The 20,783-nt window shown below is 39.6% G+C and overlaps 1 pseudogene; it reads right to left on the bottom strand.

Annotated features, from left to right (window-relative positions):
• LOC102913684 (vomeronasal type-2 receptor 116-like) overlaps positions 1–17,170 on the bottom strand; it is a 53,766-nt pseudogene extending 36,596 nt beyond the window's left edge.
• Between the last annotated feature and the right edge of the window lie 3,613 nt (positions 17,171–20,783).

The raw sequence follows: 20,783 nt of genomic DNA on the forward strand, positions 1-20,783 counted from the left end.
ATATGGGGAATGCATGCCATAAGATACTATTGCCTCCTTAAACTTTTTTAAAACCAACATTTCAATTGGAGGCCAAATATTTTGTGTAGCCATTTGATCAGGCATCTGCTGTATGGTTACAGGATAAATTAAGGGTGACTGTGTGAAAACAGGCTTTCTTTCTGTAACCTTATGATCAAGACTTGAAACAACTTCACTGTTAATTTCTTCTGTCTGAATTTTTACAGGTTTAACAAGTTCTTCTAAAGCTGTTATCCTGGCACTTAAATTGACTATCTTCTTAAATAGTAAAATGAGGATTAGCATAGTGATAAACTGCATAATTCCACCAATACTAATCTTCTCATATAGTTGTTCCATTGTCAGACTGCCTAAAATTTCGAACAAAAACCAATTTTCTTCCAATGTACACATAAAACCCATTTTTTTTTAATTTGGAAAAAAATATTCTCTTAGATAGTTTCCTTTAAAATATCTGATATGTTATGACTTGCCAAATCTGCGTAGAACAGTAGAAATCTGAGTGGATTTTCAAAACAGCCACTTAGATTCCGAGGTGTAAATCGAGAGAGAGAGAGAGAGAGAGAGAGAGAGAGAGAGAGAGAGAGAGAGAGAGAGAGAACGCACAAGAAATCGTAGCCGGCTAAAGCTTAAATCCAGCCACGTGTTCCCTCTTGTGCCGAGTCAAGGCTTGGGTCTGGCTTCCTTAAGCTCCGACCACGTGCGTTGGCTTTACAGGCAGGGCAGGTCTGAGCTGTTTGTAGCACCGGCTTTAAGCAAGCAGCTCAGTTAGTCCGGCCGGAGGCCAAGCAGTCCGAGGCCCGGGCTAGGAAGCCAACTGCTCTGACTAGGGGGCCACCGCTCGGACTAGGAAGCTGGCCGCCTTCCAAGTGGACCTGCCTCCAAGCCAAGCGGTTTTTGTTTTGTTTTGTTTTGTTTTGTTTTGTTTTGTTTTGTTTTGTTTTGTTTTTTAATACTTGGAAACATTTCCATATAATGTTTGACACAGAAATCATCAAATAGAAGTATACAATGTTGACAGGAGGCAGTACATTTATAATTTATAACCCCAAATGTATTTATAAATTAGAAATGGAAAGATTTACAAATGAAATTATGAAGGTTCACCAAAGTCATTTAATCTGTCAGGTTCTCATTCATTTTTATGTCTTAATAATATTCTATTGTATGAATAAGCCACATTTTATTTCTCTCCAGTATTTGGTAGCTATTTGAGTTGTTTTAACTTTTTTACTATTAGCAACACACTGCTGTAAACCTTCATGTACATGTTTCATAGGTGCACATTTTCAGTAGTTTGAGGATATATTCCTAAGGGTAGAATTGTCGAGTAACAGAGTAACAATGTTTTGCATTTTGACCAACCACCAAACTATTTTGCCAAAGTGGCACACCATTTTACAATCTCACCAAATCCTTGTTTTTAAGGCTCTGATTTTTGTACAAAAGCATTCAATCATCCTGTCAGACCAAACCAGGAAAAGTAAGCTATAGTTCAGAGCTGTTCTATTCCATTTACTATGCAAAGCCATTCTTGGCGTTTGCAACTCTCAGCCCTTTTGAGTATTCTTGCAGTGTTCACCTTTTCCTCCACCACTTTTTTTTCTTCTTTTTTTCTGGTTTATTTCTATCTATTACAAATGTATAAAAAATCCTCCATCAACGCTGCTGATAGCAGCAGAACCTTGAGAAATATACCTTTGGTTTGCCTCAGAAAAGGAACACATATTTCACTGTAAAGTTTATAAAGTTGGCGCAAAGCATTGTGATAATGTTACAATACCAGTTTTAAGAGTTCAGTGACTAATGGGGAGCCGATGGGATACATGCAGAACTGTGAAAGTGATCTCACTTAGCCAGCTGTACACGTAGACTGTAAATCTACATTCAGATCATTTCTGAACTAAGATTATCATCTCAGTTTATCTGTTGAGGTCAACCAGGAAACCCTAGAATATACCTTGATTTTTGCAAAAAACAAAATAGGGAGAGGGGTTTCTTCAGCATTTCAGTCCATGAGTAACAGTATCCTAACAGGCAAAGTGTTCTCTCACTGTCAACATAGAATGAACTGCTGCTGGAGGTCAACTTGGGCTTTAATTTGCATTAGCACTTACATGCATAGTAGTCCAAGTTGTTGACCTCATGACTTTAAAAATTAACTCTAAAAAAAAGTAAAATGGCCCTTCTTGGAAGACTAAAGAAAGACATCCAGCCACAATTGTAAAAAGTCTCATCAAAACAATATACCCTTTTATGAATTACGCCTCAATTAAAAAAAAAAAGTAGCCCCAAATAAGAAGCAGCTCTGAAAAAGAAAATATAACTTAAGATATTTGAAAAAAAAAAACAAGGTGAATACAGGTTCAAAAATAAGATACAAACAAGATGTTCACCTTTTTTGTTCCTTTATCAAGAGAAAAATCTACCTTCAGACTATGAGGGTGTTGATAGGGAGGGACTAGAAAACAAGATTCAAACAATCCCATGCAAATATCACATTTTTCAAATGGAAGAACTCCAAACTGCACTAGAAGTTCCAATCACTGAGACACTTTCCATTGAAATGATTTAAGTACAACTACATGGCACCAAGGTTTAGGCCTAATACAGGCCTGACAACCAAGTCCTTGTTTTCTGGAAGAAAGGCCTCAAAAGTCCCACTCAATTCCACATAACAATACTTCAAATATCAATTGGGTTTTCCTTTCCTTAATATTTTTGTTTTTGACTTCTAATCTTAAAGACTAGATGAAAACTTAGCTCATTTCCCAGAAGGCATTGCTTACCTTTGCTCTATGAAAGAGTCTACCAAGACCTCTTCCTCAAAACCATCTAGCCCCCAGCCTCCAGCCTGTGTTTGTGATGCATCTTTCTCAACATCCTGAAAAGGTAATGTAGGTAAAATATGCTCATAAACATTAAAACTAGTTGTTAGAAAGACGTAACTAGCTTTATAATTTAAGTTTTAAAACATAAATACTTGCAGCTTAATCTGCACTGACAATGATTGTCGAAGCCCAGAATTCAACATTTACAAATTCTCATTCACACACACAAAACACACCATTATCACACAACTTGTGTCTTGAGAGAATCTTCTGCTTTTTAAATCTTTGGCCTCCCAGTCAATCCCAAGTTCAACCAACTTTTCTGAGTTCTGGTAGTTACCTGGACCACTGAGGCATTGCCACAAGACTTCTTCTCTTTTGAAACATCCTTTTTCTCTAGATATTAGGATAGCTACACCAGCTTGTTTCTTCTGTGGTGTATGTTGGTGTGGGATTATCTATTGCTTGATTTTTCATGGATGTGTTTAGCTTCTTTGGGTTGAATTTTCCCTTCTAGTGCTTTCTGTAGGGCTGGGTTTGTAGACAGGTATTGATTAAATATGGTTTTATCCTGGAATATTTTGTTTACTCCGCCTATGGTGATTAAGAGTTTTGCTGGGTATAATAGTCTGGGTTGGCATCCATGGTCTCTTAGTGTCTGCATGAGATTTGTCCATGATCTTCTAGCTTTCATAGTCTCTATTGAGTAGTCTGGTGTTATTCTGATGGGTTTACCTTTATATGTTACTTGGTCTTTTTCCTTTGCGGCTCTTAATATTTTTTCTTTGTTCTGTGTGTTTAGTGTTTTGATTATTATGTGGCGAGGGGACTTTTTTTTTGGATCCAGCCTATGTGCTGTTCTGTAAGCTTCTTGTATCTTCATAGGTATTTCTTTCTTTAGGTTAGGAAAGTTTTCTTCTATGATTTTGTTGAATATATTTTCTGTGCCTTTGAGTTGGTATTCTTCTCCTTCTTCTATCCCTATTATTCTTAGATTTGATCTTTTCATGGTGTCCCAAATTTCCTGGACGTTTTGTGTTATGACTTTTTTGTCTTTAGTGTTTTCTTTGACTGATGAATCTATTTTCTCTATTGTGTCTTCAGTGTCAGAGATTCTCTGTTCCATCTCTTGCAATCGGTTGGTTATGCTTGTTTCTGTAGTTCCTGTTCGTTTTGTCAGGATTTCTATTTCCAGCATCCCCTCAGCATGTGTTTTCTTTATTGTCTCAAATTCATTTTTCAGATCTTGGAATGTTTCTTTCATCTGTTTAATTGCTTTTTCTTGGCTTGATTTGATTTCTTCCCATTTTTTGTTCGTTTTTTCTTTCATTTCTTTAAGGGAGTTTTTTATTTCCTCTTTAATGGAGTTTTTCATTTCCTCTTTAAGGGAAGTTTTTATTTCCTCTTTAAGAGAGTTTTTCATTTCCTCTTTAAGGAAAGTTTTTATTTCCTCTTTAAGGTAGTTTTTCATTTCCTGTTTAAGGAAAGTTTTTATTTCCTCATTGAGGGAATGTTTTATTTCTTCTTTAAGGGCCTCTATCATCTTCTTAAAGTCATTTTTAGGGTTGATCTCTTCTGTTTCTTCTGTCATGGTATGTTTAGGTCTTGCAGGTGTAGAATCACTAGGTTCTGATGTTGCCATATAGGTCTTTATGTTGTTGCCTGTATTTTTGCACTGGCGTCTACTCCTCTTTTCCTCTGTGTGGTGCAGGTGGTGTCTGTGTCTGAGAGTGCCTCTCGTTCTAATTTTTAGTATTGGTTTAGTAGGGGTTCTTGGTTAAGTTGGTGCTATTGGACTGTTTCTTTAGGGACAGCTGATTTCAGTCGGTGAATTATATACTTATGATTCTGGTGATCTGGTTTGGTGACTGGGTAGCGCCTTCTTCTGTGTTCCCAGGTCATGTTTTGTTCATTTGTCAACTCCTCAGCTGATCTTGTTTCTTCAGACTTCAAACTGTAGGCATCTGAATCCTCTCCCAGATGGGTTTCAGCTGAGCAGGATAGTCTCACCAACACCTCCAAGTTGTTGGGTTTCACAGGATCAGCAGTTGGGCCCTGGGTTGTCCCCAGACAGAGTGTCCAGACTCGCCCTGGTTCTGACCCATGGAGATAGCCTCTTCCCCAGGTGTTGGGGCTAGGGGCGTCCCCGTTCCAAGCTGCGTCCGCCCCTCTCTGTCCCCAGGCCTGTCCACCCCTGAGGCCCACCGCCACAGGCCCACCTGCGTCCACTTGTCTCTGACGCCGGGCCTGTATGTCCCTGTCAGCTGCCGCTGGGTCTGTCTGCCTCTGCGGGCCACCAACGGGCCTGTATGTCTCTGCCGGCTGCCACCACGGGCCTACCTACCTCTGCTTGTCACTGCTGCCGGGCCCATCCACCTCTGCGAACTGCCACGGGGCCTGTATGTCTCTGCCGGTTGCTGCTGGGCCTGTATGTCCCTGCCAGCCACTGCCACCGGGCCCTTCCACCTCCGCGAGTCGCCGACCTGGGTCCACCTGTCTCCGCCGCGTGGCCTGTCTACTTCTGTGGGCCATTGCCGGGCCTGAATGTCTCTGTCGGCCGCCGCCAGTCCTGTCCACCTCCGTCTGCTTATGTGCGCCGCAGGGCCTGTCCACCTCTGTGGGCCGCTGCTGGGCCTGAATGTCTCCGCCAGCTGCTGCTGGGCCTAAATGTCCCTGTCAGCCACTGCTGCCGGACCCGTCTACCTCCACAGGCCTACCTGCGTCTGCTTGTCTCCACCATCTTGAATCTCTCGCCAAGCGGTTTTTAATGGATTCTTGTCACATTGGGCGCCAGATGTAGATGTAACCAACCATCTTATTAAATAAGAAACACAGAAACAATGTAAAAGAGAAAGCCAAGAGGTCAGAGCTCAGAGCTAAAATCTCACCCTTCCTCCTGCTGTGTCCCAGCTTCCCGAAAAAGAGCTATTTCCTTGTGTGTTAGTCGTTTCCAAGTCATTCTGCCTTCTCATTGGTTGTAAACCCAAACACGTGACTGCCTCGTCACTGTCTGTATGTGCAGCCCTCTAGGTCTTAAAGGCGTATGTCTCCAATGCTGGCTGTATCCCTGAACACACAGAGATCTATGGGATTAAAGGCAAGTGCCACCACCACCATGCTCTTTCTATGGCTCTAATAGCTCTGACCCCCGGGCAACTTTATTTATTAACATACAATCAAAATCACATTTCAGTACAATTAGAATATTACCACAGTTTCCTCTGTGAAGCAAAAACCTGAAGGACCATTTTGCCAAGCAAAGTTCAGTGGTCACCTTCCTATGGGTCCTGCATGTCCAGTCGATTAAACAGTCCAAGCAAGAACAATTTCTTGCCCAAATGGCTATTTTTGTCAAGGTGAAGATAAACTCTATATAGAGTGTCTTTGATGCTCATCCTCCTCTCTGAAGTAAATCAGTGCTAGCAGGAGCAGACATGCCTTGCTGTTCAGAAAGTCTAAATTTTTAAAACATTGTAAATGCCATATTGTGTAGGTCTTTGAAGTGTTTGAAGATTTCCTATATATCTGAAGTATATCTATGTATACCTAGAAGGCTTAACTAACATGGCTACAAATATGATTATCATAGATGACTAATTAATAATCGATTTCTTAATTATCCATTATAGTTTTTAATGAGCTGTACAAACATAATGCCTTAAACAAAAGTAGAAATATACACACAGTATAATAAAATTAACTTTAAATTTGTATCAATAAACTAAAATCTATACCAATGTAAAACATTTTAAACAAGTTGTTGCTCTTTAAAAGTAGATTCAATAATCTACCCTTTTATCCTATCATATCTATATCCCCTTTTCTTTTTTAGAAAGAGATTATATTTATAATCAAACTGTTTTAAATAAAAATAATGGTTTTTCTCTGTCCCACACCAGAGGGCTCGTCTGATAATGGGACACAAGAATCTCTTAACCTTTTAGCAATATGCTTGGGTTTAGAGAAGGAGTGATCCAATTCCATCTCCAAAGCCAGCTTGGTATATTTGGGAATTTAGGCGTAGCTTCTCTTACTACTTCCTGCTGGAGGGGGGCGCTGTATCTTATGGGGACACAAAGAAAATTTTAGGATTATAGAGTAGTCCGTAAGGGTGTATCATCTGAGCCAGTTGCCTTGAAACCATTCTGGATATTGGATCATCTGGGCTATGGTGTCATCAGGGACCTTTCATGGGGTATTGGCTGATCAAACCTGATGTATCTTAATCTGGGAAAAATCCATAGCTTCTGGCTTTCTGTGGAAACAAAAGCAGAGTCTCTTTTCCAAAGCAACATATCCTTAGATCCAAATTTTGAAGTCAAGGTATCTTTAAAATATACATATTGGCTAAACTCAAAAGCTTTTACAATCAAATGGTTCTCTGCAGTTAAAAATCCCAAAGACAACACAATCCAGATTCTCTGTGTAATATCCATCTTTACATGGCTTATTTTTCATATTACCTTTACTGTCTCTTTAAAGACTTTATTTTTAAAATTATTTCTTTATATAACTATATGACTATATATATATATATATATATATATATATATATATATATTCCTTTTTCTCTCTCTTCCAAGCCTACGTGCATTTTCACACACATTGTAAAGCATTTAAAGTCTTGTTTCATCTGAATCTGTCTTATTGTGAATCTATTGCTTTAAACTGCAGCATTTGTAAGACTGAAACAGCACCGTGGCTGCTGGCTCTGCCCACCTCAGCTTCCCAACATGGCGATGGTGTGTTTACTGCCAGCTACTCTCAGAAACAGTGGGTCTATGTTTCTATCAAAGCAGCGTATAGCCCAGAAACCTCTTTCTTTTTCTTTTTTTTTTCTTTTCTTTTCTTTTTTTTTTTTTTTTGGACTAGCAAAGGCTAAATCCACCAGGCAGCATACTGTGCTGCTTGCACACGCCTCATTCATGCCATAAATGGCCCTTCAGGTTCCTGCTTCACAGAGGAAACAGCCAAACATTCTAGAGGACACAGAGAAAAGTGACTGAGAGACTCTAGGCCTGTGGGCTGCAGACAGATGCCCCAACTTTACAGAGAAACTTTGGATGACTGTCCAGGCTTCCAGCTGTCTCTGTCTACTCTCTCAAGACTCCTAAAAGTTGCTTGCATCCTTCTCCCATTTCTCAGGTAATATTATATCCTTCTGAGGTCTTTGATGTAGTTGAAGAGTAGATAGTTATACTTTCCTCAATTATAATAAAAGGTAAGTTAGATATGAAACCTTAGACTCACAAATATAAGATAGGATATCTTCTTTAATTTTGTCAAATACAAATGGACTAGATATTATAAATAGACTAAATATTGTAACTGTAATTCTTGCTTGATAATTGATTTGTTATCTGTAATTTTACTATGTGAAAGTTAAAACCTTCCTTTTGGAAAAAAAAAGGGGGGGGAGTGCTGTGGATATCGCTCTGTATAAATAAAATGCTAATTGGCCTGTAGCCAGGCAGGAAGTATAGGCAAGATGAGCAGAAAACAGAATTCTGAGAAGAAGAAGGCTGAGTAGGAGAGACACTGCCAGCCACTGCCATGGCAAGTGAGATGTAAGGTACCAGTAAGCTTCGAGCCACATGGCAATTTATAGATTAATAGAAATAGGTTGATTTAAGATGTAAGAACTAGATGGCTAGAAGCCTGAGCCATTAGTCCAAAGAGTTTAAATAATATAAGAGTGTGTGTGTTTATTTTATAAGTGGGCTGCAGGACTGTAGGGGCTTGGCAGGAGCTGGAGAGAAGCTCTCCAGCTACACATTGCAACAACAGTTTCCACTCCCTCCTCCTCTCTCAGTTCCTTCCCCACCTCACCCCTTCACCACTTCCCTCTTGAAAAAGGGCAGGCCTCCCTGGGATATCAACTAGATATGGTAAATCAAGTTGCAGTAAGACTAAGCACTTCCCTTTATGAAGGCTGGACTAGGTAAACTAGTAGGAGGAAAAAGTTCCCTGAATCAGGCAAAAGAGTCAGAGACAGACCCCTATCCAAATATAGGAGTCCCGCCGGGCAGTGGTGGCACACGCCCTTAATCCCAGCACTCGGGAGGCAGAGCAGGCGGATCTCTGTGAGTTCGAGGCCAGCCTGGTCTCCAAAGTGAGTTCCAGGAAAGGCACAAAGCTACACAGAGAAACCCTGTTTCGAAAAAAACAAAAACAAAACAAAACCCAAATATAGGAGTCCCACAGGAAGACCAAGCTACACAACTATGACATATATGCATAGTGCCTAGGTCAGAGCCAGATAGACTCCCTGATTTGGGGGTCAGTCTCTGTGAGATGCTATTAGACAAAGTTAGTTGATTCTATGGGTATTCTTTGGGTGTCCTTGACTCCTGTAGCTTCTATCTCCCTATCTTCAAAGGATTCACTGAACTCTGCCTAATGCTTGGCTGGGAGGAATCTCTGCATTTTTTCTATCAATTGTTGTATGAAGCCATTGAGATGATGATTTTATCTTATGCCTATTTTATACTTTCTGAATGTCCAGAGATGGTGAGAGCAAAAGTGTGAACACCTTTGCCTGGATTTTTAACTCTAGTAATATTGTTCAAAGGGGTCATTGATGTTTCTGTTAGTTATCGCAATATTATTCCACAATAATAATGTTCCATATGTAATGATGTTCAAATGTTGAGAATATAAACTATAGGATGCAAGTATTGATGATATAGTGAGTATATTCTTTAAGGTTTGAAATCCTTCAACAACAGCACAGGTTAATCATAAAAATGAGAAATTTCACAACTATAAACTTCATAACTTGACAGATTCCTTGGCAAATACTGATGTTTCAATATTTTTTTGTTCAATGTAATTTCTAATGATAGATACAAGATATTCCTCTCTAAATGCAGATTCTATTACCAAAAACATCCTTAAGACCTTTGGGTTTTTTTTGTACAAACTGATAACATTTATATACATTTGTATGATGTCTTACACTCACAAGATCTAGCTGTAATAGTGATGAAAACCTATTTATTGAGAAATGATGGTCACTCCTTATGCTGGACATCAAACATATAGATACTGGTCCTCAAACCCAACCTTTCTGATGACCTTAGGGGAACCAAGAACAAGCTGGAAATCATGAAACTACAGATACAAATATCTAAGTCTTCAATATTTCCAAAATTATAAATATAAATATGGTTTCAAAAACTTAAAATGATGCTTTTTAAATATTTTATTTTAAATTGTGTGATGAAATAAAGATGATGCAGTGGGATGGGGAAAGTCTTGTCCAGGTAACAATGCCTAGAATAGATGAGCAACATAAAGCAAGTATGTCATAAATGGCACATTAATATTTTGATGAAAATAAAATGAACTGAAATAATAAATGCTTTATAGGAAAAATATTGTGTAAAATTATCTGCTATACATATTTTAGACCCCAATTTCCCTGGCAATATCTAGAAAATCATAATCTAGGGGCAGCCATATACATGATTTTCCTTCCATCAGGCTTTATCGTGCTACTGATTTTGGCCACATCAATGTCTTATACTTTCTTTTTTAAAAAAACACAAACTCATTTATTGGCAATATTTCTTTTCTTTTTTTTTCATTTTTTAAGAAGAATTTTTTTAATTTGACACGGCAATCAGAGGTCCCCCTCTTCCCTACTCCCACCCTACCCCCAGCCTTCCCCCCCAACCAACCCCCTTTGCCCCCCAACAATAAGGCAAGGCCTCCCAAAGGGAGCCACATCCAGTAGAGGCAAGTCCAAGCCCTTCACCCTGCCGCAAGGCTGAACGAGGTGTCCTATCACAGATAGTGGGCTCCAAAAAGCCCCCTCATGCACTAGGAATGGATTCTGATTCTACCGTCAGCAGGTCCCCCAAGTAAATCAAGCTGCTCCCATAATTGTCTCCCATGCAGAGGACCTAGTCCATTCCAATGCAGGCTCCACAGCCATTGATCTAACTTTCATGAGTTCTCACTAGTTTGGTTTGGTTGTCTCTGCATTGGTTATCTCTGCAGGTTTCCCTATCATAATCCTGATGCACTTGCTCATAGACTCCCTCTTCTCTCTCTCCGACTGTACTACTGGAGCTCTGCCTGGTATTTGGCTATGGATCTCTGCATCTGGCTCCATCAGTCATTGGAGAAAAGCTCTGTGATGACAGGGCATTCACCTGTCTGATCACTGGGACAAGCCAGTTCAGTTCAGGTACCCTCTTCACTATTTCTAGTAGTCTAAGCTAGGGTCATACTTGGGGATTCCTGGCAACATCCTTAGCTCTGGGTTTCTCTCTATCCACATAATATCTCCCTCCATCATGGTATCTTTTTCATTGCTTTCCGACTTCATCCCTGATCCAGCTTGATCATCCCATTCCCTTATGTTCTGATCCCCTATGCCCTACCTTTCAATGCACATCGCTCACCCCCATTTTGCTCATGGAGGTCTCATCTATTTCCCCATCTGAGGACTATCCATGCATCTGTCTTTTTGTCTTCCTTGTCAGCTAGCTTGTCAGAAGTTGTGGGTTATTATTGTCTGGTTATCATTTGTTTACTTCTAGTATCCACTTATAAATGGGTACATACCATGTTTGTCCTTCTGAGTCTGAGTTACCTCACTCAGGATGATATTTTGTAGATCCATCCATTTGCCTGCAAATTACATGGTGTCATTGTTTTTCTCTGCTGAATAGTACTCCATTCTGTATATGTATCACATTTTCTTAATCCATTCTTTAGTTGAAGGGCATCTAGGTTGTTTCCAGGTTCTGGCTATTATGAATAATGCTGCTATGAACATAGTTGAGCATGTGTCCCTGTAGAATAATTGAGCATTACTTGGGTATATGCCCAGGAGTGTTAAAGCTGGGTCTTGAAGAAGATTGATTACTAATCTTCTGAGAAACCAACACACTGATTTCCAAAGTGGCTGTACAAGTTTGCACTCTGATCAACAGTGGAGGAGTGTTCCCCTAGCTCCACATCCTCTCCAACATTAGCTGTCTGCAGTGCTTTTGATCTTAGCCATTCTGAGAGCTGTAAGATGGAATCTCAGAGTCATTTTGATTTGCCTCTGTCTGATAACTAAGGATGTTAAGCAATTCCTTAAATGTCTTTTGGCTCTTTGAGATTCTTCTGTTGAGAATTCTCTCTTTAGATCTATAGTCCATTTTTAAATTGGATTGTATATTATTTTGATGTCTAGTTTCTTGAGTTCTTTATGTATCTTGGAGATCAGCCCTCTGTCAGATGTGGGGGTCAGTGAAAATCTTTTCCCATTCTGTAGGCTGTCGTTTTTGTCTTATTTACTGTGTCCTTTGCCTTACAGAAGCATCTCAGTTTCAGGAGGTCCTATTAACTGTTGTTCTCAGGGTCTGTGTTACTGGTGTTATATTTAGGAAGTGGTCTCCTGTGCCAATGTGTTTTTCTTCTGTCAGATTCAGTATAACTGGTTTAATATTGAGGTCTTTGATCTACTTGGACTTGAGTCTTGTGCATGGCGATAGATATGGATCTATTTGCAATCTTCTACATGACATCCAGTTATGCCAGCACTGTTTGTTGAAGATGCTTTCTTTTTTCCATTGTACAGTTTTGGCTTCTTTATCAAAAATCAGGTATTTATAGGTGTGTGAGTTAATGTCAGGGTCTTCAATTTGATTCCATTGGTCCACGTGTTGGTTTTTATGACAATACCAAGCTGTTTTTATTACTATAGCTCTATAGTAGAGCTTGATGTCAGGGATGGTGATACTTTCAGAGGTGGCTTTGTTGTACAGGAGTCTTTTAGCTATCCTGGGTTTTTTGTTTTTTCATATGAAGTTGAGTATTGTTCTTTACAGGTCTGTTAAAAATTGTATTGGGATTTTGATGGGGATTGCGTTGAATCTGTAGATTGTGTTGGTAAGATTGCCATTTTTACTATGTTAATCCTACCTATCCATGAGCAGGGGAGATCTTTCCATTTTCTCATATCTTCTTCAATTTCTTTTTTCAGCAACTTAAAGTTCTTGTCATACAGGTCTTTCACTTGCTTAGTTAGAATTTCTCCCAAGGTATTTTATATTATTTGTGGCTTATTGTAAAGAGTGATGTTTCTCTGATTTCTTTCCCATCCCATTTATTATTTGTGTATAAGAGAGCTACTGACTTTTTTTTAGTTAATCTTGCATCCTGCAACATTACTGAAGGTGTTTATCAGCTGTAGGAGTTCCCTGGTAGAGTTTTTGGAGTCTCTTATGTACATTATATCATCTGCAAAGAGTGAAAACTTGTCTTCTTCCTTTCCAATTTGTATCCCCTTGATCTCCTTTTGTTGTCTTATTGCACTAGCTAGAACTTCAAGTAATATATTGAATAAATATGGGGAGAGCAGAGAGCCTTGTCTTGCTCCTGATTTTCATGGAATCACTTTGAGTTTCTCTCCACTTAATTTGATGTTGCCTGTTGGCTTGCTGTAAATCACCTTTATTATGTTTAGGTATGTTCATTGTATTCGTGATCTCTCCAAGATCTTTATCATGAAGGGGGGTTGAATGTTGTCAAAGGCCTTTTCAGCAGTTAATAAAATGATCATGTGGTTTTTTTTTCTTTCAAGTTGTCTATATGGTGTATTACAATGACAGATTTTCATATGTTAAACCATCCTTGAATCTTGGGATGAAGCCTAACTGAATATGGTGGGTAATTTTTTTGCTTTGTTCTTGGAATTGGTTTGCCAATATTTTATTAAATATTTTTCCATCTATGTTCATGAGAGAGATTGGTCATTCTCTTTCTTTGTTGCATCTTTAGCTTGGGAATCAGAGTAATTGTAGCCTCATAGAAGGAGTTTTGTAACGTTCTTTCTGTTTCTACTGTGTGGAACAATTTGAAGAGTATTGGTATTATCTCTTCTTTGAAGATCTGGTAGAATTCTTTATTGAAACCATCTGGTCCTGGCATTTTTTTTTTTTGGTTGGGAGATTTTAATGACTGTTTCTATTTACTTAGGGGTTATTGGTCTATTTAAATTGTTTATCTGGTCTTGATTTAGATTTGGTATGGGTTACCTATCAAAAAAATTGTTCTTTTAGATTGTCTAGTTTTGTGGAATACGGGTTTTTGAAGTATGACCTGATGATTCTCTAAATTTCCTCATTATCTGTTGTTATGTCTCCTTTTCATTTCTGATTTTGTTAATTTGGATTCTTTCTCTCTCTCTCTCTCTCTCTCTCTCTCTCTCTCTCTCTCTCTCTCTCTCTGCCTTTTGGTTATTTTAGATAAGGGCTTGTCTATCTTGTTGAGTTTCTCAGAGAACCAACTCTTTTTTTCATTGATTCTTTGTATTTTTCTCCTTGTTTCTATCTTATTGATTTCATCCCTCAATTTGATTATTTACTGGCATCTATTTCTCCTGGATGAGTTTGCTTTTTTTGTTCTAGAGCTTTTAGGTGTGCTGTTCAGTCACTAATGTGAGATTTCTCCAACTTCTTCACATGGGCATTTAGTACTATGAATTTTCCTCTTAGCTCTGCTTTCATAGTGTCCCATAAATTTGGGTATGTCGTACATTCATTTTCATTGAATTCTAGGAAATCTTTAATTTCTTTATTTATTTATTTCTTGACCCATTGGTGACTCAGTTGACCATTATTCAGTTTCCATGATATTCTAGGCTTCTGTAATTTTTGTTGTTGTTTAAATCTAACTTTAAGCCATAGTGGTCCGATAGAATACAGGTTATTCCAACTTTTTTGCATTTGTTGAGATTTGCTTTGTGACTATGTGGTCGATTTTAGAGAAGGTTCCATGGAGTGCTGAGAAGAAGATATATTCATTTTTCTTAGAGGGGAATGTTCTGTAGATATTAATTCCATTTGAGTCAAAACATCTGTTAGGTCCCTATTTCTCTGTTAAGTTTCGAGCTGGCAGATCTTTCTAATGGTAAAGTGGGGTGTTGAAATCTCCCACTATTAATGTGTGGGGTTTGATATGTAATTTAAACTTCAGTAATGTTTCTTTTACATATGTGGGTGCCCTTGTATTTGGGGCATAAATATTCATAATTGAAACTTCATCTTGGTGGATATTTCCTGTGATGAGTATGTAATGCCCTTCTTGATCTCTTTTGATTGATTTTAGTTTGAAGTCTATTTTGTTAGATACTAGGATAGCTGTTAGTAAACTGTTGTAAATCGTTTGAGTTTTGCAACTCTGTGAATTTGATGTCCTGGGTTTCGGCAACAAAAATGTTAGAAAACTGGTTGCAAAACATGAGTTTTGCAGCTCTATGGATTTGGTGTGCTGGGTTTTGGCACCAAAAATGTAGGTAAGTTGGTTGCAACAACTCTGGGGAAAGGTGTCCTGACTACGTGCAAAGTCAGGCAACACCTCGAACTGCTTAGGACAGCTCTGATGGCTGAACTGCAAAAAGATAGTTCAACCCTGGAGGGCAAGGTATCCTGGACACCTCAAGCTGCTCAGAACAACAACTCTGCCCTGAAGGTATCACAGACACCTAGAGCTGTTTAGCACAGCCCTGACAGCTGGAACTGCAAAGAAGCAGCCCAACCCTGGAAGGGAATTTTTTCTGACTTCTCAGGAGAGTCAGGCCTAGAATTGCTTCATCAGGGAAGGGTATCCTGACTCTTCAGGAAAGTCAACGTATACCTAGTGTGATGGGAAATGGTCTCCCCACAGGATATAGCAATCCTGCTCCTCTCCTGGAGAACCTCTACAACTGAGCTTTGCTCAGGCCCCACTTAAGGGGACTTCCTAGCAGAGCTCTGCGTCTCCAGCCTAAGATGCTGCTTCTTTTGCTTCACTCTGCAAAAGGGAAAACCCCTACAGAAATGTAGCATTCTCCTCTGGCTCTGGAGAAAGGTGTTATTTATTAGCTATCTAGCTATCTATCTATCTATCATCTGTCTATCCATCCACTGAAGGACATCTCAGCAAAGATCTTCTGTTCAGCTCCTCCTTGCTCTGCTGTTTCAGCTCTCCCTTATTTTGTCCACTGGGGGATTTCTCAGCAAGGATCTTCTCTACACTGGTGAATGAAGACCTTCATACCCAAAAAACTCTTTTGAGAAAGAGATTTATTTGGGAAGGAGGAGTCCAGGAAAGTAACTGCCTCTACCAGGGTGGAGAGAACAGCCGTTTTTTTTCTGACTAGGCAGGGCGGTTTACACAGGAAGTCTTGGGGGTGGAGTCAACCATGGGTTCTACTATCCTGCTCTGTGATTGGTTGGTTTCACAAGTCAGTTGGCCAGGGACAGAGATGCCTCTGATCTGACTGGACCAAACTGTGTTTCTTTCTGCCCTAAGCTATGTTTCCCTAGTTCTGGGCTCCAGGATCAGGGTGGATTTCTTTAGTCAGCCCCTTTTCCCTACAATAGCTACACTAGCTTGCTTCTTAATACCATTTGATTGGAAAGTCTTTTTCCGAGCCTTTTACTCTGAGGGTAGTTAGTGTCTGTCTTTAAAGTTGAGGTGTGTTTCTTGTATGCAGCAGAAGGATGGGTCCTGATTTCGTATCCATTCTGTTAGCCTGTGTCTTTTTATAGGTGAATTAAGTCCATTGATATTAAGGAACTGTGGTGATACTTTAATTCTGCTGAAATGTGATTTTATCTGTATGTTAATAAAGTCTGCCTGGAGATCAGAGGTCATTAGCAAGCCAGGAATAGAAGTCAAGTGGTGGTAGTCCATGCCCTTAATCCAATCACATAGCAGGCAGAGTCTCTGTGTTGTCAAGGACACAGCCAAGCATGGTGACTCTTGAGTCTTTATTCCCAGTACCAACCATAGAGACCAGGAGGTCTGTATAGACAGGCAGTGACAAGGAAGTCATGTGGCTGGGCTTAGAGCCAATGAGAAGGCAGAACAGAAAAGCAATAAAATGCAAGACACACAGGATGAAGGTCTCTCTCAGGGGAAGGACAACAGTGAGTGGTAAGCTAAAGGGAGTCATGGCACTTGCTTTGATCTCTTAGGCTTTAACTCTATATTTGGCTCTGTGTTTCTTAATTTAAAAAACTGTTTAGAAATTAGTCTACATTTGGTGCCCAACGTGGCAAGAATTCATTAAAAACCATTGGTGGTTAGGGGACACTGCTCAGCCAGGGGTTACAGGCCCCTGCTCAAGCAGAGTTTACAGGCCCCAGGCTTGGCCAGAGCTATAATCAGTCAGGTCTGGCTGCACATGGTCAGAGCTGCACTCAGTCGTAGCTGCAGCAGCTACACGAAGCTGGAGATGCTTGTAGCCAGATCACAAACTCACCTGGTCGGAGCTTAAGAAAGCTGGAGCTCAGGCCTCGAATTGGCTCAAGCTGGAACACATGGCACATAGCTTTTTTCTCTTCTCCTGGTAGACAGTAGGCACTTGATTACTTTCTCTCTCTCTCTCTCTCTCTCTCTCTCTCTCTCTCTCTCTCTCTCTCTGTGTGTGTGTGTGTGTGTGTCTCTCTCTGTCTCTCTCTCACTTCCTCCCTCCCTCCCTTATTCCCTTCCTCCCTTTCTCCCTCCCCACAACCATGCTAGGTAGCCATTTTGAAATTCCCTCAGACTTCTACCGGTCTATGCAGACTTGGTAAGTCAATTAAGATATCAGATATCAGAGAGGGAGAAAATATTTAAAGGAGAAAATTTTTTCCAAATTAAAAAAAAAAGGTAATGTCTTTACAATAGAAGGCAATTGGTCTTTATTTGATAAAACATTAGGCAATCTGATAATGAAACAATTATATAAGAGGATTAACATTGATGGAATGTACATAACATCAATTGTGCATATTATTAGTTTACTTATCCTTATTTAACAATTTAAAAAGATAGTCAATTTAAGTGCCAGGATAAAAAGCCTTAGGAAAACCTGTTAAAAATTAGTTATAGAGAAATTCAGACTCAGACAGAAGAATTGAAAGGTGAAATTATTTCAGGATTGGACCATAAGGTTACAGAAAGAAAGCCTGATTCCAAACAATCAAACTTAATTTATCTGGTAATCGTACAGCAGCTACCTGATCAAGTACATGTAAAAACTAACTGGACTCCAGTTGAAATGTTAGATTTAAGAAGTTTTAGGAAATTAAATGGAGAGAAAAATCAAAGAGATTCCATGAAAATCAGGAAAAGACAAGGCTGTCGGCTCTCCCCATACTTATTGAACACTGTACTTGAAGATCTAGCCAGAGCAATAAGACAACATACAGAGATCAAGTGGATACAAAATGGAAAGGAAGAAAACAAGCTTTCAATATTTGCAGATGACATGATAGTATACATGAGTGACCCCAAAAAATCTAACAAGGAACTCATACAGCTTATAAACACCTTTAGCAATGTAGCAGGATACAAGATTAACTCAAAAAAATCAGTAGCTCGCCTATATACAATTGACAAACAGGCTGAGAAGGAAATCAGAGATACATCACCCTTTACAATAGCCACAAATGATATAAAATTCCTTGGGGTAACTCTAACTAAGCAATTGAAGAACCTGTATGACAATAACTTTTAAGTCCCTGAAAAAAAGAAATTGAAGAATCTGTCAGAAAATGGAAAGATCTCCCCTGCTCATGGATAGTAGGATTAACATAGTAAAAATAGCAATCTTACCAAATGCAATCTACAGATTCAATGCAATCCCCATCAAAATACGAACACAATTCTTCACACACTTGGAAAGAAAAATACTCAATTTCATATGGAAAAACAAAAAACCCAGGATAGCCAAAAGAATCCTGTACAATAAAACAACCTCTGGAGGCATCAACAATCCCTGACCTTGAGCTCTACTATAGAGCTACAGTAATAAAAACAGCTTGGTGCTGGATTTAAAATCAACATGTGGACCAACGGAACCAAACTAAAGACCCTGACATTAATCTGCACACCTATGAACATATAATTTTTGACAAAGAAGCCAAAACTGTACAATGGAAAAAAGAAAGCATCTTCAACAAATGGTGCTGGCATAACTGGATGTCAACATGTAGAAGGCTTCAAACAGATCCATATCTGTCACCGTGCACAAAACTTAAGTCCAAGTGGATCAAAGACCTCAACATAAATCCACTTACTCTGAACCTGATAGAAGAGAAAGTAGGAAGTAGTCTTGAACGCATTGGCATGGAAGATAACTTCCTAAGTATAACACCAGTAGCACAGACACTGAGAGAAACAATTAATCAATGGGACCTCTTGAAACTGAGAAGCTTTCGTAGAGCAAAGGACACGGTCAACAAGACAAAGTGACAGCCTACAGTATAGGAAAAAAATCTTCATCAACCTAACATCTGACAGAGGGCTGATATCCAGAATATATAAAGAACTCAAGAAATTAGACATAAAAATGCCCAACAGTTCAATTAAGAAATGGGCTATAGAGCTAAACAGAGAATTCTCAACAGAAGATCAAATGGCTGAAAGACATTGTTTGTTTGTTTGTTTGTTTGTTTGTTTGTTTGTTTGTTTGTTTGTTTGTTTTCAAGACAGGGTTTCTCTGTGTAGCATTGCACCTTTCCTGGAACTCGATTTGTTGACCAGGCTGGCCTCAAACTCACATAGGTCTGCCTGGCTCTGCCTCCCAAGTGCTGGGATTAAAGGTGTGTGCCACCACCACCCAGCTGCTGAAAGACATTTAAGAAATTGCTCAACATCCTTAATTATCAGAGAAATGAAAATCAAAATGACTCTGAGATACCATCTTATACCTGTCAGAATGGCTAAGATCAAAAACACTGAAGACAGCTTATGCTGGAGAGGATATGGAGCAAGGGGAACTCTCCTACACTGTTAGTGGTAATGCAAGCTTGTACAACCATTTTGGAAATCAATATGGTGCTTTCTTAGAAAATTGGGAATCAATCTCCCCCAAGACCCAGCTATACCACTCTTGGGCATATTCCCAAAGAATGCTCAATCATACCACAAGGGCACATGCTCAGCTATGTTCACAGCAGCATTGTTTGTAATAGCCAGAACCTGGAAACAACCTAGATGCCCTTCAAGTGAAGAATGAATAAATAAAATGTGGTACATATACACAATGGAGTACTACTCAGCAGAGAAAAACAATGACTTCATGAGGTTTGCAGGCAAATGAATGGAACTAGAAAATATCCTGAGTGAGGTAACCCAGACTCAGAAAGACAAACATGGTATGTACTTACTCATAAGTGGATACTAGATGTAAAACAAAGGATGACCAGAGTGCTACTCACAACTCCAATGATGTTACCTAGTAAAGAGTACCCTAAGAAAGACACAGGGATCACCCAACAACAGAGAAATGGATGAGATCTACATGAGCAAATTAGACATGAGGGGGGCTAATAAAGGGCAAGTGTCAGGGGAAAGAGAGCTTAGGGGAGTGGAAGATCCCAGCTGGATTAAGAACAGAGGAGAAAAAGGAAAGAGAGACCATAATAAATGAAGACCTCATGGGAATAGGAAGAAGCAAAGTGCTAGAGAGGTCCCCAGAAATCCACAAAGATACCTCCACAATAGAACTGGTAATGGTCGAGAGAAAGCCCGAACTGACCTACTCTGGTGATCAGATGGCTGAATACCATAACTGTCATGGTAGAACTTTCATCCAATGACTGATGGAAGCAGATGCAGAGATCCACAGCCAGGCCCCAGGTGGAGCTCCAGTCATCGGGAAAGAGGAGGGATGGTATGAGCAAGAGATATTGAGACCATGATTGGAAAAAGCACAGGGACAAATAGCCAAACTAGTGGAAACACAAAAACTATGAACCAATAGCTGAGGAGTCCCCAACTGGATCAGGCCCTCTGGATAAGTGAGACAGTCAATTAGCTTGAACTGTTTGGGAGGCCACCAGGCAGTGGGACAAGGACCTGTCCTTAGTGCATGAGCTGGCTTTTTGGAGCCTGGTGTCTATGCTGGAACACTTTGCTCAGCCTGGGTAAAAAGGGAGGAGGGGACTGGACCTG

The sequence above is a fragment of the Peromyscus maniculatus genome, chromosome 23, assembly GCF_049852395.1.
Source record: "Peromyscus maniculatus bairdii isolate BWxNUB_F1_BW_parent chromosome 23, HU_Pman_BW_mat_3.1, whole genome shotgun sequence".
Taxonomy (NCBI): domain Eukaryota; kingdom Metazoa; phylum Chordata; class Mammalia; order Rodentia; family Cricetidae; genus Peromyscus; species Peromyscus maniculatus.